The 14,561-nt window shown below is 43.7% G+C and overlaps 1 protein-coding gene across 1 annotated transcript in view; it reads right to left on the reverse strand.

The window, feature by feature from the left end:
* Nucleotides 1-4,929, reverse strand: part of FIGNL2 (fidgetin like 2) — a 63,758-nt gene extending 58,829 nt beyond the window's left edge. Inside the window, exon 1 of the mRNA XM_014075974.2 lies at nucleotides 4,747-4,929. The gene's annotated coding sequence lies outside the window, so the exon portion shown is untranslated. The remainder of the gene's footprint in view (nucleotides 1-4,746) is intronic.
* Nucleotides 4,930-14,561: the final 9,632 nt, after the last annotated feature.

Here is a 14,561-nt window from a genome sequence, read left to right on the forward strand (position 1 = left end):
TAAAATGGGAGAAATGCTTCCATGTAGGCTTTCCCAAAAATGCTTTGGGTTGAAGAAACAAAGGGCCAACTATAGGAAATCCTTTCTGCAGAATCTCTGGGATATGCGTTCTTCAAAATGTAAATCTGGTCTTTTAGAATTCCTTCCATCTCTATCTCCAGAAAACGTTTATGTAAATGTCCTTAAAAGGGGGGGGGGCATTCATAACACAATTTTAAGGATGCTTATTCAGTCATAAATCTTACTCAGATCAATGGAATGTATTTCCAAGTAAGAGTGCCCATAATTACTTCTGTTTTCAATGAAAAAGTGCCTCTCAATTTAATATTTTTTTAGCTGAATGTTTTATCTTCTTTTCAACAATTTGATTTTAGATATAATTATAATGCGTTTAAAGATTGGGACTGGGGTATACTTAATACATTTCAACTTAATACATACAGTAGATGATTTCATTCATCTTCACTATTTTTATATTACACCATCGTGATGCCTCGGAAGCAAGCCACTTCAAAAAATGGGCAATTGTGACCTTAATCCAGAGTCTCACTGATTACAATTGGCTCCACCAATAAATCAACTAAAACATTTTTATGGATCAATCTACTGATTAAAGGAGTTAAAGCTTGCAGCCTAAATTTTAAATATTCAGCATTCACAAGTCACACTGAAAGCAATCAAAGGAGATTTCATCAGTGGAATCTGAATCAGTGGACTTGCTAACTGAATAGTTCCACAATTTAACAATCCAAATTGCTATATGGTTGCTGTTACATCAGAAGTGCTGTTACAATATTAGACAGCATTTCTTCAAACAAACTAAAAGGACCAATTTGAGAATAGAATGAAAGGCATTGAAAACTGAAGTCTTAAGTAACTATTGTAGTGACATATCCTCTAATTTTTTATCCATTATCAATTTTGAAAATAAATCCAATAGTGATTTAAATCATATTGTTGTTCACCCGCGCATTTACAATACTCCAATACTAAACGTTCCCCTCGCATATATGTGCTAGTCGTTCCCGACTCTAGGGGGCGGTGCTCACCTCTATTTCAAAGCCGAAGAGCCAGCACTGTCTGAAGACGTCTCCATGGTCATGTGGCCGGCATGACCGAAAGCGCATGAAACGATATCTTCCCACCAAATCTGATCCCTATTTTTCTACTTGCATTTTTACATGTTTTTGAACTGTTAGGTTGGCAGAAGCTAGGACAAGTAACGGGAGCTCACTTCGCTACGGGGTGCTAGGGATTCGAACCCCCGACCTTTCTGATCAACAAGCTCAGCATCTTAGCCGCTGAGCCACCACATCCCGATTATTCCAATACTAGACTTTTAAAAAAATGAATCATGTTTGATTGGCTTCATGATCATTGTTATTTTATATTCTATCACTATAACTTTATTGCATCATTTTGTATTACTTTTTTGCTTAGGTCTAGGCTCTGACCTTAAGAAAACGCAAGAAGGATAAGTGTTCCTTTGCTTTGGAGAAATACATGTCCAAAAAACAGGAAGAAAACCTGGATATTGGTGTTGACTGGAGTCATAAATATCTTTCCCAGAAACAAAGAGAGAAACTGCTCTGGAATTATGTGCTTCGAGGATGCTGGCAGCAAAAAGAGATACGATAAATCTCTTTGGATTGAGTCTACTGTCCAATCCTCCTTGATTTCAGAGCAGACTCTATATAAGCAGTCTTCGACTTACAACAGTTTGTTTAGTGACCAAAGTTACAATAAAACTGAAAAAAGTGACTTATGACCGTTTTTCCTATTTATAACTGGTGCTGCATCCCTTAGTCGTGTAATAAAAATTCAGATGCTTAGCAACTGACTCGTATTTATGACCATTGCAGAGTCCCAGGTCATGTGATCACCTTTTGCAACCTTCCAACAAGTAAAGTCAGTGAGGAAGACAGATTCACTTAACAACTGTTACTCACTATAACAGCTGCAGTGATTCATTTAACAACTGTAGCAAGAAAGGTCATAAAATGGGGCAAAATTCACTTAACAAACATCTCACTTAGCAACAGAAATTTTGGGCCCAATTGCGGTCGTAAGTCAAGGTTTACCTGTAACCCAATTCAAGGTGGGTTAAATTTGCTAAAATAAACCACAACCCTCAATTATTCAGTAGTCCCCATCCTTTTCGAGAGAAGAACGGAAGGCATGGCTAAGACAAGTGGCAGGGAACACCCATGTTAAATAGCTTGGCCCAAGCAATGCCACTGTTTTGAGAAGGCATTTTGATGCCAAAGGTTGGCTTTCATGCTGCTTTTTTTCTCACCTCACCAAAAAAGGAATTAGAAATTTGAGTGGATACCATTTAGTTGCCCCCCCCCCCCGCAACAAAGTGGTGGCCAAACTGAGCTGTAATGCAACAACTCTGACTCTGGCCATCATATCACTAAAAGATGGTGGGAGAAGTATTAGTTCAATGCACCCAGCAGGTGTCAGATGAAAATTGCTAAGAAGAATACAGGTGTGCTTAGAAAGGCAAGCAATGTTAATCTGCAGTTAGAAGAGGATTATAATGTGAGGAACTGTCTGTCCTCCAGTTCACAGCAAAGTTAGGACATTTTTGCTTAGCGCCAGGGTAATCCTGCAAAAAGGGACGTGGTGGCTCAGTGGCTAAGACGCTGAGCTTGTTGATCAGAAAGGTCAGCAGTTCCGCGGTTCGAAGACCTAGTGCCATGTAATGGAGTGAGCTCCCGTTATTTGTTTCAGCTTCTGCCAACCTAGTAGTTCGAAAGCACGTAAAAATGCAAGTAGAGAAATAGGGACCACCTTTGGTGGGAAGGTAATAGCATTCCGTGCACCTTCGGCATTTAGTCATGCCGGCCACATGACCACGGAGACGTCTTTGGACAGCGCTGGCTCTTCGGCTTTGAAACGGAGATGAGCACCGCCCCCTACAGTCAGGAACAACTAGGGGAACCTTTACCTTTACCTTTTAATCCTGCAAAGCTATTACATGGCTTGAAACAAACCAAGCTTTTCTTGCAAGCCCTAAAGTTTGAGCTTCGTCTCCTGTGCTTTTGTGTCTGATCTTGAAGGCTTACAAACGCGCTGAGGATCAACCTGGATCAAATTTCCGAAGGGTTATGCGTGGATGGGAGGAGTAACATCCAAAGAAGCCCCATTCCTGGGCAGAGAATCCAGCAAGGTTCTTCCTTCCACCCCCGTCCCTTGCCCCGGGAGTTGCATTTCTGGAGCGTGCAAAATAAACGTCACGGATGATGAGGCCGACGCTGCCTCAAACTGACAAGGGTTGTAGAAGCCGCTCTGCCTTGCCCCCTGCAAGTTTGGCTAATTGACAGCTCACTAAACCGACAACCTGAGGGGATTTTTTTTTGGGGGGGGGGCGAGGCAATCAATAGGAAACGTATGTGCGGAGAGGGCGCTACCACTTTTTAACGCCCCTCCCTCCCTCCCCTGTGCCTGCAAAATAGAGACCCCGGACAGGCCATAGAAAAAGCAAGAGCCATTGCCACGCCGAATCAAAATTCCTCAAGAGACGCTGCTCCTCGAGCCCCCAGGGGTCACCGCATCAAACAAAGGGCACCGCTTTCGCGTTGCTCCCCGATATATACAAACCGCCTTTTTAGCGCGACCCCCCCCCCCTTCTCTCTCTCCAAGCGCGGGCAAAGGAGCTACGCGCGCGACGCCGCAAGCTTTTCTTGCCGGCCCCTTTCCAAGCCCCAGCCTGCCTGTGCAACTCCCCGCAAGTGAAACTTTTTTGTCCAGAGGGTGGGAAGCCGATCCCCCCTCCTTCCCCCCCCCCCCCACAGACCGAAGGTGGACACTCAACCCACCCCGAAGCCCCCCGGTACACGCACTGCTTTTCAAAGCACCAGCAGACAACCTTTGCTCTCGCGGGCAGGATTTACGCCTCAGCGGCAGGCAGGCAGGCAGGCCCCTCCCTCCAGGAACGCAACCCCCCCCCCAGGCCCGCCCCTGCCAGCGCCGAAGAAAAGCCTTCGAGGAAGCAAACTAAGGCTCCACGAAACACAATGGAGATCCCGTGGGGTCCCAGAGGGCTGGGACGCTTTGAGTCACGCACCAAATAACGGTTGTGCTTTCGGGAGCCGGGGATGGGGTGGGGTGGGTGGGAGAAGAGTGTGAGGTTTTTGCTCAGCCCGCTTTGGACACGCGAGGGACGCGTACCAGCTTCCTCCACACAATACCTCCGCTCCTATGTCTGTACCCTCGCATTCCTCAACGCTGATCTCAGCCCCTCCCCGACCCGAAGGAATATCAGCTCCGTGGGTCTCGGGCAGCCGGACCCTCGCTTTCCTCTCTCACGGCCCCCCACGCACGCGCGCGCGCGCGTGTGTCTTACCATCACCACTTTCTCACGGGGCGCCCCGAAGGAAAACCCACCCCGATCCTCCTCCACCGCAACCGGCTCGTTTTCCACTTTCCAATTAAGCCTCCGAACTGTCCGTGGGGAGGGTTGGGTGATCGTAGGAGCAGCAGCATCTCGGGCAGCCACGTCCAGAAATCGCGACCGTTCTCTCCCACCCGTTGATTTTTCGCAAGTCAAAGCCAACCCCGCTCCCTGGTTATCCTGGGAAATGCCCAAACGCTTTAGGTCCCGTCTCACGGAGGGGCCTCCTTGTCCGAGCGGGCGCGCATCCCCGCATCGGCCGGCCTCCGAGCTGGCGTCCAGTTCCCAACCCAGCCCCGTTCCTCGTCCCCGCGGGCCCCCTGACAGCACCTTCCGCTGCCACTCACCTACTCATCCCTGCCTGTCCCTAGCGGAACCCGGCGCAGCCACCTGGTCCGCGTGGCCGGGGCGCTTCAGCTGCGGGGCCGGGCGCTGCGGCGCTGTGGGCGGCCGCGGGACTCCGCATCCTCTTTGCCACCCGGCTGGGACGATGCAGCACCCGAGCCGCCGGGATTGCTGCTCCTTCGGCCAGTCAAGCGAGCAGTTCCAGGCTGCGCGCCGCCCCTCGCTGCCTCCCGCTTCCCTCCGCCCCGGATCCTCCCCCTGTCTCCAGCGCCCTGCCCACGTCCCTCCCCTTCCCTCCGGCTCGGCTCTCGGCTCCTCTTTGCTGCCGCGCTGACCTTCCCCGCCTTCTACGATCTCTAAGACTTTGCACCGGCCCCGCTCCCTGGAGGCGCCGGTTCATCTCCTCGCGGTTCCAGGCAAAGAGATGGGTTCTTTTTTTACACACATAAAGTTTTTTTATAGACATCCCATTGCTTGAATGGTTTGATTCCTGGTTGTCATACACTTTGATACAAATAAACATAACAGTATTATTCCTAATAATTACATTTCATTTTTAGTTTCACTAACACGTGACTTCTCCGAGCCTCCTTCAATTCTAAACCTTTTCATAGTTCTGCCATATGTTGTATCATCTTAACATCTGTTTTTACTATTTATCCCCTCTTATTTCTACCTCTGTTTTAGTGCTTTTTTACCCCCTTCCCTTATCACTCCAACATTCAAAGAGGTGATCCTCCCTCTTTTCATTATTCACTATTTCAATATGCACTTCTAACTTCAACCATGATCTTTCAAGCATTTAATGTAAATGCATTGTTCATCACATTTTTATATATTTAATATTTTCCCAACCCTTCAATCCTTATGATTCTGCTATTAATAATCTTGTTTTCATTGAAATATGTTCTGTCTTTCTTTCTCTAAAAAGAGATGGGTTCTTGAATTCCCCCCCAAAATGCAAACCCAGGTCCATTAGGGAAGAAGAGGCCTTTTGGAAACCATCTGCCAAGGAACTGGGTTGAAGTCAGGCCCTCCTAAGCTGAAAGGGCTTGGCAGGATCAAAATTCACAATCACCTACAGAACTTAGCACAAGCCTCCCACACCTGACTAATGAAGGCCGGAGGACCACCTCGGGAATGCTGGTTTCTCCCAAGGAGTCGCAACAGTGGGAAACAATGCGCGCTTTTGAATCCACGGTGTGCGCTTTTGCATCCACGAGTCCAGGATGTGCAGAAGCAATGCCAAAAAAAAGTCCTTCAAAAGTTCTCACTATTTTGAGTCAGGGTTTTAAAAGCAGAAAGAGTGCTTTCCCCCCAAAATGTGAATTGCTGTTAGCTCAGCTGCTTTTGGTATGGGAAAGGGTGGTTGTGATCCATGAAAAAGGGCATTTTCTTGCAGGATGCTGCCTTTCATTCTTTCAACTTTGCTCATCTCCATTTGGGAACCAAGAAAGAACTTCTTGTCCTTAAATTTCCATTTCCAGTTTAGGGTGTGGGGTGGTTTAAGTTAGGGGTCACCAACCTTTCGGATCTCAGAGACCACTAAATTCATAATTTTAAATCCCGCAGACCACTAATATGATTTTTTTAAAAGAAAAATAGTATTTAGTGCAATATTAAAAAGTGCAAATAATTTTTCAGCAGACCACCAAAATTTTCTCGCAGACCACTGGTTGGTGACCACTGGTTTAAGTTATACTTAAGCAGTTAGTAAGAAATCACCACCACACTCCTTCAGATTGGAGATACATACTGACATACATACTGTGACTACAGCCCTGACATGCTCTTTTCTTAGGAGTGCAATGCATACTGTAAATCTCTCACTTAAACAAGACGATTTCAATAAATATATTCTGAGTTGACACCCACACAGTCAAGATGATGGATTCCTTCTGACTGCAGAAACAGCCCTAGAGTCAAGACTGCTTTGCTTTTTGCATCTTGTAGCTCTGCCCTACAGGTCTTGCTCTTCCTTTATTCGTGGCCCCCTTCTGAGCCTTATTACTTATTACAGCATAGGCAATGTTATTTATTGTGAATTAGTAATTTTCAATGTTTTATGCTGCTGAAATTAGCACAGACAATGAGATGTGAGGATTATAGCAAATTTATTGTAGGTCTGGTAGTTAAATATGGGTGGTCTCCTTTGAAAGTTAGGGTGGCCCCCTAGAAATATATATTTTATTGTATTTATTTAGTTTGTCAAACATGCATAAGATAGCAGGTATAATTATGAACATGGACATGAACGAAGGAAATGAATACAAATAAATGAGGACAGTAGGACAGGGACAGTAGGCACGTTGGTGCACTTATGCATGACCCCTTTACAGAGCTCTTAGGAATGGAGTGAGGTCCATGGTGGACAGTTTGAGGTTGAAGCTGTGGGGGGTTTGAGGATGTAACAACGGAATCAAGTAGAGCATTCCAGGCGTTGACCACTCTGTTGCTGAAGTCGTATTTTCTGCAATCAAGTTTTGAGTGGTTTACCTTGAGTTTGTATCGATTGTTTGCCCGTGTATTATTGAGGTTGAAGGTGAAGAAGTTGTTGACAGGTAAGACGTTGTAGCAGACAATTTTGTGTACTATGCTTAGGTTAGACCACAGGCGATGTAGTTCCAGGTTATCCAAGCCCAAAATTTCAAGCCTGGTGGCATAAGGGATTCTATTGTGAGCAGAGGAGTGGAGGACTTTTCTTGTGAAGTAACTCTGGACTCAATCAATCGTATTAATGTCCGATATACAGTGTGGATTCCAGGCAGACGAGCTGTATTCAAGAATTGGTCTGGCAAAGGTCTGGCATAGCCCTCTGGGGAACCAAAGAGCTCACCCTGAGAAAGATTGATAAAGACTATGAATGAAACTGTATATCATCAGGAATATGGTTATTTTTTTCATTTTTCCCTGTGTCCATCCATCCATGCCTTTCTTCCTTTAAAAAAAAAACATTTAACTTTTTTTAAGCATCTTCTTCAGGACAGTCCATGACCAAGACAGCTTATTAAGGACTAACCAAGCTATTCAAGAGGGGTCAAAGCCACAGGGCTAAAGGTGATCTCATATTTATTCAGGTAGTTAGTGAGTGTTAAAGGGTTTCTGTACTCTCTTCAATAATATTCCAGGCGTTGGGCTTCCAGAAGGGAGCCAGGCCAGCTATCATCACAGACAATACCTGATCAAGTGGAATGGAGGGTGGGGAAGGAATGGAAGAATGGGGTCCTTTCTCCTTCCTTTGCATCAGGCGAAATTCCTTACCACGGATGGCATTTAGCAGAGCATCTGCTGGGGCAGATGAAAAGGCCTCTATTAAATATCCCCGGTGGAATAGAACATCGGAATATAAAATTATACCTCACTCGCGGTTGAAATTAATTGCAGTATTACCTTTGGCTCCGTTTTGTTCTGCTAAATTCCCAGGGTAGCCAGGGATGGGATAGCCTTGTTCCAACCCCCTGGTTTTAAATGTTCATTTTGTAAAATGTCTTTCCTTCAACAGAGATTTTACTCAAAAAATATGGTGGTCTATATTCGGTGCCACGATTCCCTAACAAACTTTAAACCCACCCACGGTATTCTGGACAAAACAAAACACAAAAGAAAGCAATGGCATTTGCATCATTTTTATTTTATTTCATTAGAATGCTGATTATCATGTAAAATATTAACTAGGCTTGCTTAAACATACAGTATTTAACTGATGCCTGTTTAAGCTTGTGCGATTTCCTTTCTCTTTTCCCAATTCCAGTTCCCCTCCCCCATTGCTGGCTATAGCTTGCACTGCACACACACAACCCACATGCTTGGAAGCCTAATGAATAAGGATTGGAAAAGTAACCTCTGAAACACAGCAAATCCCTCTTTTAACCACCCTTCACAGCAATACAAGAAGTGGGTATCTGCTGATCCCCCAAGGGAATTTTTTTTTTAAACTGGTTTCATTTAGCATGCCCACCAATCGTGTTAAAAATAGATAGGTTTAAAGAAGACACTGGACTAAATATTTTTACTTTGCTATCCTAAAAAAGAGCAATTTAAAAATTAATAGTGCTTAGACTGAAACAACACTTTTGATTTCAGCTGCGTTCATTGTGAATTGTCCACACGATGCTCATGAAAATCATCAGTGTTGTGCTTTACGGAAACCGTCTTCCCATCCATGGAAGGATACCAGGAAAGATTGTAATGTGCTGCTGCAGTCAAAATCAGAAGCAGCTTTGCCTCTGGCCTCAATGAATGAAGGCTAAGACTTCATATTTATGGGTTGTCTCCATAGAAACAGGAGTGGATCCCCAGAAGGAGAGGCAGGGGAAAGAGCATGGAAGGATTATGCCAAGGGGGAAATCATCAGAATAACTATATAATAGCAGCAAGTAGCAAAATATTGCAAAACTGGAAGGCGTCCGTGAAACAGCACAGATGATGATAAGGAAGACGATGGACTGGTTTCATGAGCAGTTTCAAAACAACTATACCAATACCAAACAATTTTCTAAGAGTTGTGATTGGGCCCTTCATCAAGACAGGGTCTTCCTAATCTGAGAGCCCATTAATAACTAAGGGTAGCATTTCCGTTAATGATCAGAAACTACAGGAGTTTTACATCTTACGAAGCAGCCATAGAACAGAGCAATTGGAGTGATATCCTGAAAGACTGTTTCTAATTCATGGTCTTGCCAGGAGATTTCTGACCTCTAGCTGCATAATGAAGATTTTTAGTTTAGGTTTTTTTAATTATTATTATTTTATTGTTTTGATTATTTTATTGACATCCATCTTAAGAAACAGGGACACGGTGGCTCAGTGGCTAAGCTTGTCAATCAGAAATATTGGCAATTCGGCGCGCTTTGAATCCCTAGCACTGCATAATGGAGTGAGCCCCCGTTACATTTCCCAGCTTCTGCCAACCTAGCAGTTCAAAAACACGTAAAAATGCAAGTAGAAAAATAGGGACCACCTTTGGTGGGAAGGTAATAGGATTCCATGCACCTTCGGAATTTAATCATGCTGGCCACATGATCATGGAGACGTCTTTGGACAGCGCTGGCTCTTCAGCTTTGAAACGGAGATGAGCACCGCCCGCTAGAGTCAGGAACGACTAGCACATATGTGCACCTTTACCTTTACCTATCTTAAGAAAAACAATTCTAACTGGCTCAAAACAGTAAAAAAAAGGCAACCAAAATGCAGGAGAGCACAAGACAAACTGAGCCCCACAGCCATTCCTCTAATGCAGCTAACCCCACCATCTTCAGGCTCCCATCTCACTCTATCCCCAGCCCTTCACCCCACAGGCCAAATATTCCCCATTTTATCTGCATCTTAGCAAACTTTGGCTAGAGGTTTAACAAAGACACAGCATACAGCATGTCTAAAATAGTTTGGAAGTGGAAGATGGGGAATTACTGGCAAGAGGACAAAGTACAAAAGCAGGATATCCCAGAAAGAACTCATAAAGAAGCAGAGGTTTGCATAGTCACTTTTATGATCTGTTGAAATCCTCTCCCAAACAATCGAAACATGAATCATCACTCGACTATTATGTATTGAATCAAAACTTTGGTGCTTCTTCCCATAAAAAGAATTAAATGTTGAACTGGCTCTTGGCAGCTGCTGGTCTGAGCTCCCAGGATATGGGATAGTTGGCCTAACTACAGATCTAAAAGTTGACAAAATAAAAGACAATGCATTATTTTTTTCGGCTTCCGACTCCCACTTTGTGTTTCCAGCCATTGATAAAATCTATTCCATGTGTCTTGAATTCAGCAGGAGTCCCAGAAGGGCCATGGATTTCTCATCCTGGACTCCTAAATGACTGCAAAGTGACATTTGCAGGGAGCAGGACAGAAAATTTCATAAAGATGGTAGAACAGCATTAATGTATGGTCTGGTTCAAAAGTTGGTATAATGATTGTTAATGTTCATGTTACCTGTGAATGGGATATGGTTCTCCGTAAATTTGCAGATGAGGGTAACAATCAGTAGCTATAGAGCAACGTAAGACTAAATTAAGGCCAATTCACTTAAAAATTCATTATAGAACAGGGGATGAAGTGTGTCTGTATTTGCCAAAGCTTTCTCCTCCCCCTGATCTGCTTCCTAAGCAAAACAATGGTTAAAACATTTCTCCTGGTTAATTACTCTCTACTGGATCAGGGATAGACACCATCAGCAGAAATCTGGCTGACACCTTCCTGTTAAGAGTACCCATCAGTTGACCCCATGGGGAAGCTGACATTCCTCTAAGCTCATTAGTGGTTTAGCTGAGAAATTATGACAATCTTAGCTCCAGGGTTTTAAAAATATGGCATTTATTTTCCTTTTTAGAGAAAGTAAAACATATGTAAAATGATTCTTTCCCCCTCACTACCAGTTCTTTTTCTGTATGTTGATTTACCTGGGATTGTCCCATCAACAACTTAAATTACATTTCTGCAAACAGTGGGTAGTTAAAATTATATAGAAAGAGCAGCTTTGCTCCTTGTGGGGGGTGGGGGACATGACAAAGCTGCCTGGCAAAATGAGGCTACATTGTCAGGAATCCCGTTTTTCCTTGCTTGTACAGCATCATGTACAAGTATGGGTCTTTTTTCTCCATATAGAGGGCACCGAATCAGTGACAAGGGCTTGAAAGAGGATGACATATCATTTTGATTTTCACAGCCTCTGACTTCTCTGTTCGAACTGCAAACATTAGCGCTTTTAGCTCAGGAGGTTCCTAACTTGTTGGTCAAAGACCGGTCACACTTAACACTCATTTCTGCTAATTGATGAGCCTATTAAGACCTGCTTTATAGCTGTGCAGCTATTCAGAGAACAGGCCTTGAGTCACTGCTTATAGTTTACCAAAAAAAAGCGCATTGAGCTCAGTACACTGAAGTGGGAGTCAGAAGCCCTATTCCAATGAACCGAAAGAATTTTCCCAGAAGATTTTAAACAATCTGCGTCCTGCCAAAGAGATTGCGATCACCATCATGTCCCACCATATTCTTTTAAGAGGAATCAGGAATTCTCTGTTAGAAGAAGGGGATATGCTCAAATCTGTCCATTCCACTCTGGACTTCTCTGTTCATGGAGATTCAGTGAGGACTGATCTACACCACACAGTCTGAGTAAGCATATGAATAGCCTGCTTCCCCAACTAGCCCCCTTATTTTTGCTGACCCAACAGCCTCCTCTACACCCATTCTTGCTGGAAAATTGTATTAACATTTTCCCAATATTTTGAGTGGCAACAGACCAAAACTGCATTGTAAATCCTAAAGCAAGCTTAATTTCTGCTTTAGAAATAAATTTAAAAGAATTCAGGACCCAGAAACTCTTAGGGTTTATCCATTGTTGTTCTTAATCTCATCCATCCAAATATAACTACTTTGGACACAAAGCACCGTTATTCCACCAGACTTCATATAGAGAGAACCATTTTGATCTAGTGGTTAAGGCACCAGACTAGAAACAGGGAAGGTGTGAGTTCTAATCCTGCCTTAGCCATGGATGAAAGCCATGGATGAAAGCCATGGATGAAAGCCAGCCATGTGGGCTTGGGTCAGTCCCTTTCTCAGACCAATTCACCTCACTGGGTCATTGTTATGGAGGAAAGAGCAGAAAGTAGGGGTTTTAGATTTCAGCATCTTAAGTTGTTTATAAAAAATAATAAAGGCAGGAGATGGATGGATGGATGGATGGATTGATGGATGGACAGACGGATGGATGGATGGATGGATAGAGAGGTAGTAGGTAGCTGGGTAGATATAGATAGACAGACAGACAGACAGACAGACACGTAGGTAGACAGGCAGACATATCAGTCAGTCGGATGGTAAGTAGATAGGTAGATAGGTAGATTCCTGTTTGATACCTCCAGTCCTGATTCAACATGTGCTACTACCTTTTCCCGGCTACTCTGTTCTAGAGACTGCAGTGACGTTTGGTAATCATAAAGCACTTAGCCCTTCCAAAGCATTCTACTTATTTTCATAAATTAGATGTTCCACTGCCAGATGCTTGCAATTTTGGAGACTAGATTAGGTTCCTTGCAATTTAATTCACAGACTACACTACTTCCTTATTTTATGAGGCACAGTCAACAGAGTTTGCATGTTTTCCCCAAGCCCCAAATGCATAGATTGACCTTCTTAGCATATGACAATGTGGGAATCCAACCTGTCATCATTACCTACCTGGAGGTTGATTTTTATTTAGATGTGGGAGGGGAGGGGAAGAGTAGAAGATGAAACTCAAAGCAGTTTAGATGCGCCCCTCATGGAATCCTGGGACTCAGAGTTCAGGGGGGCAGCCTTGGGATTGGTAACAGATGCCACTGTCAAGGTCCTTTGGAAGAATCCAAGATCTTCCATTTCTGTACATCAGGAATGCTCAGTTTGATCTATTAACAGATTTAATCACCTAGTTAACTTACAAAGTACCTCTAGATAATCGATAGCAGATTTTAAACATTTGTTTTCATTAACAAGCATTTGCAAAAAGAAAGGGATTGTAGGTACCAACTCTATGAAACATCTTGTTTCCTCCCCGTAGGAAAAGTTCTTTTTTTAAACTATTATCCACTTAGACTGCCTTCGCTATTATTAATAGTAGTAGCAGCAACAGTAGTATGTTAAATAGGTGGTTAGTAAGGCCTTGCCTGCTTAAAAGATTGTTCAGAAGAAATGCTTTTGGTGTCATTTTTATGTAAATCGGGGAATGCAGTGGCTCAGTGACTAAGATGCTGAACTTGTCAATCAGAAATGTTGGCAGTTCGGTGGTTTGAATCCCTAGTGCCGCGTAATGGATGTCCGTTACTTGTCCCAGCTTCTGCCAATCTAGCAGTTCAAAAGCACATAAAAATGCAAGTAGAAAAATAGGAACCACCTTTGGTGGGAAGGTAACAGCATTCCATGCGCCTTTGGCATTTAGTCATGCTGGCCACATGACCACAGAGACATCTTTGGACAGCGCTGGCTCTTTAGCTTTGAAACAGAGATGAGCACCTTCCCCTAGAGTCGGGAACGACTAGCACATATGTGCAAGGGGAATCTTTACCTTATATGTAAATATAGCACCTATCTGCTGTTCATTACAGCAGCTTGATTTTTCTCAGTTTATACCCAAGTTGAGAGAGAGAGAGAGAGAGGGAGGGAGGGAGGGAGGGAGGGTGGGAGGGAGGGAGGGAGAGAGAGAGAGAGAGAGAGAGAGAGAGAGAGAGAGAGAGAGAGAGAGAGAGAGAGAGAGAGAGAGAGAGAGAGAGAGAGAGATTGCTGCTTTAAGAATTCCATGGTCTTTGACAAATAGATTCCTTAAAGCAACATCACCTTTTTCAAGCTTTGTGGGTTTTATGTTAATTATCCAAGACTTCCTCACCTTTTCACATCAAATTAGTAGTCAGACATCTAGTTTGCAAACTGTTGCTTTAAGAAAGCAAACAAAAGGTGATAACTTGCTCATGTTGCTTGCAAGACAAATAGATCTGTCCATGCTGAATTGGTTATCTTTAGAGTTATATGTGATTTCTTTAAAAAAAAAAACACCTTGGGGGGATAGATGTAGATAGGTCACAGCAAATGTCTAATTTTCCTAGATGTTCCAAAAGGAAAAAGAAAGGGAGGGGAGGGGAAACTCAGATATTAGGACTCCCCAGTCTTCAGTAGCTCAAGCCAGCATGGCCAATAATGATGGGTGCTGGGAGCTATAGATCACCAACATTTGGAGGGCCACCAACCTTCTGCACTTGTTAAACAGCCCAGTTTGGCAATACATTGCACCATCAAATACATGCTAAAGAGAGGGCAAATCAGTTTGGGCACTAATACAAAAA

The sequence above is a fragment of the Thamnophis sirtalis genome, unplaced genomic scaffold (assembly GCF_051295495.1).
Source record: "Thamnophis sirtalis isolate CommonGarterSnake01/CBP01778 unplaced genomic scaffold, rThaSir2_p1.2 scaffold_3, whole genome shotgun sequence".
Taxonomy (NCBI): domain Eukaryota; kingdom Metazoa; phylum Chordata; class Lepidosauria; order Squamata; family Natricidae; genus Thamnophis; species Thamnophis sirtalis.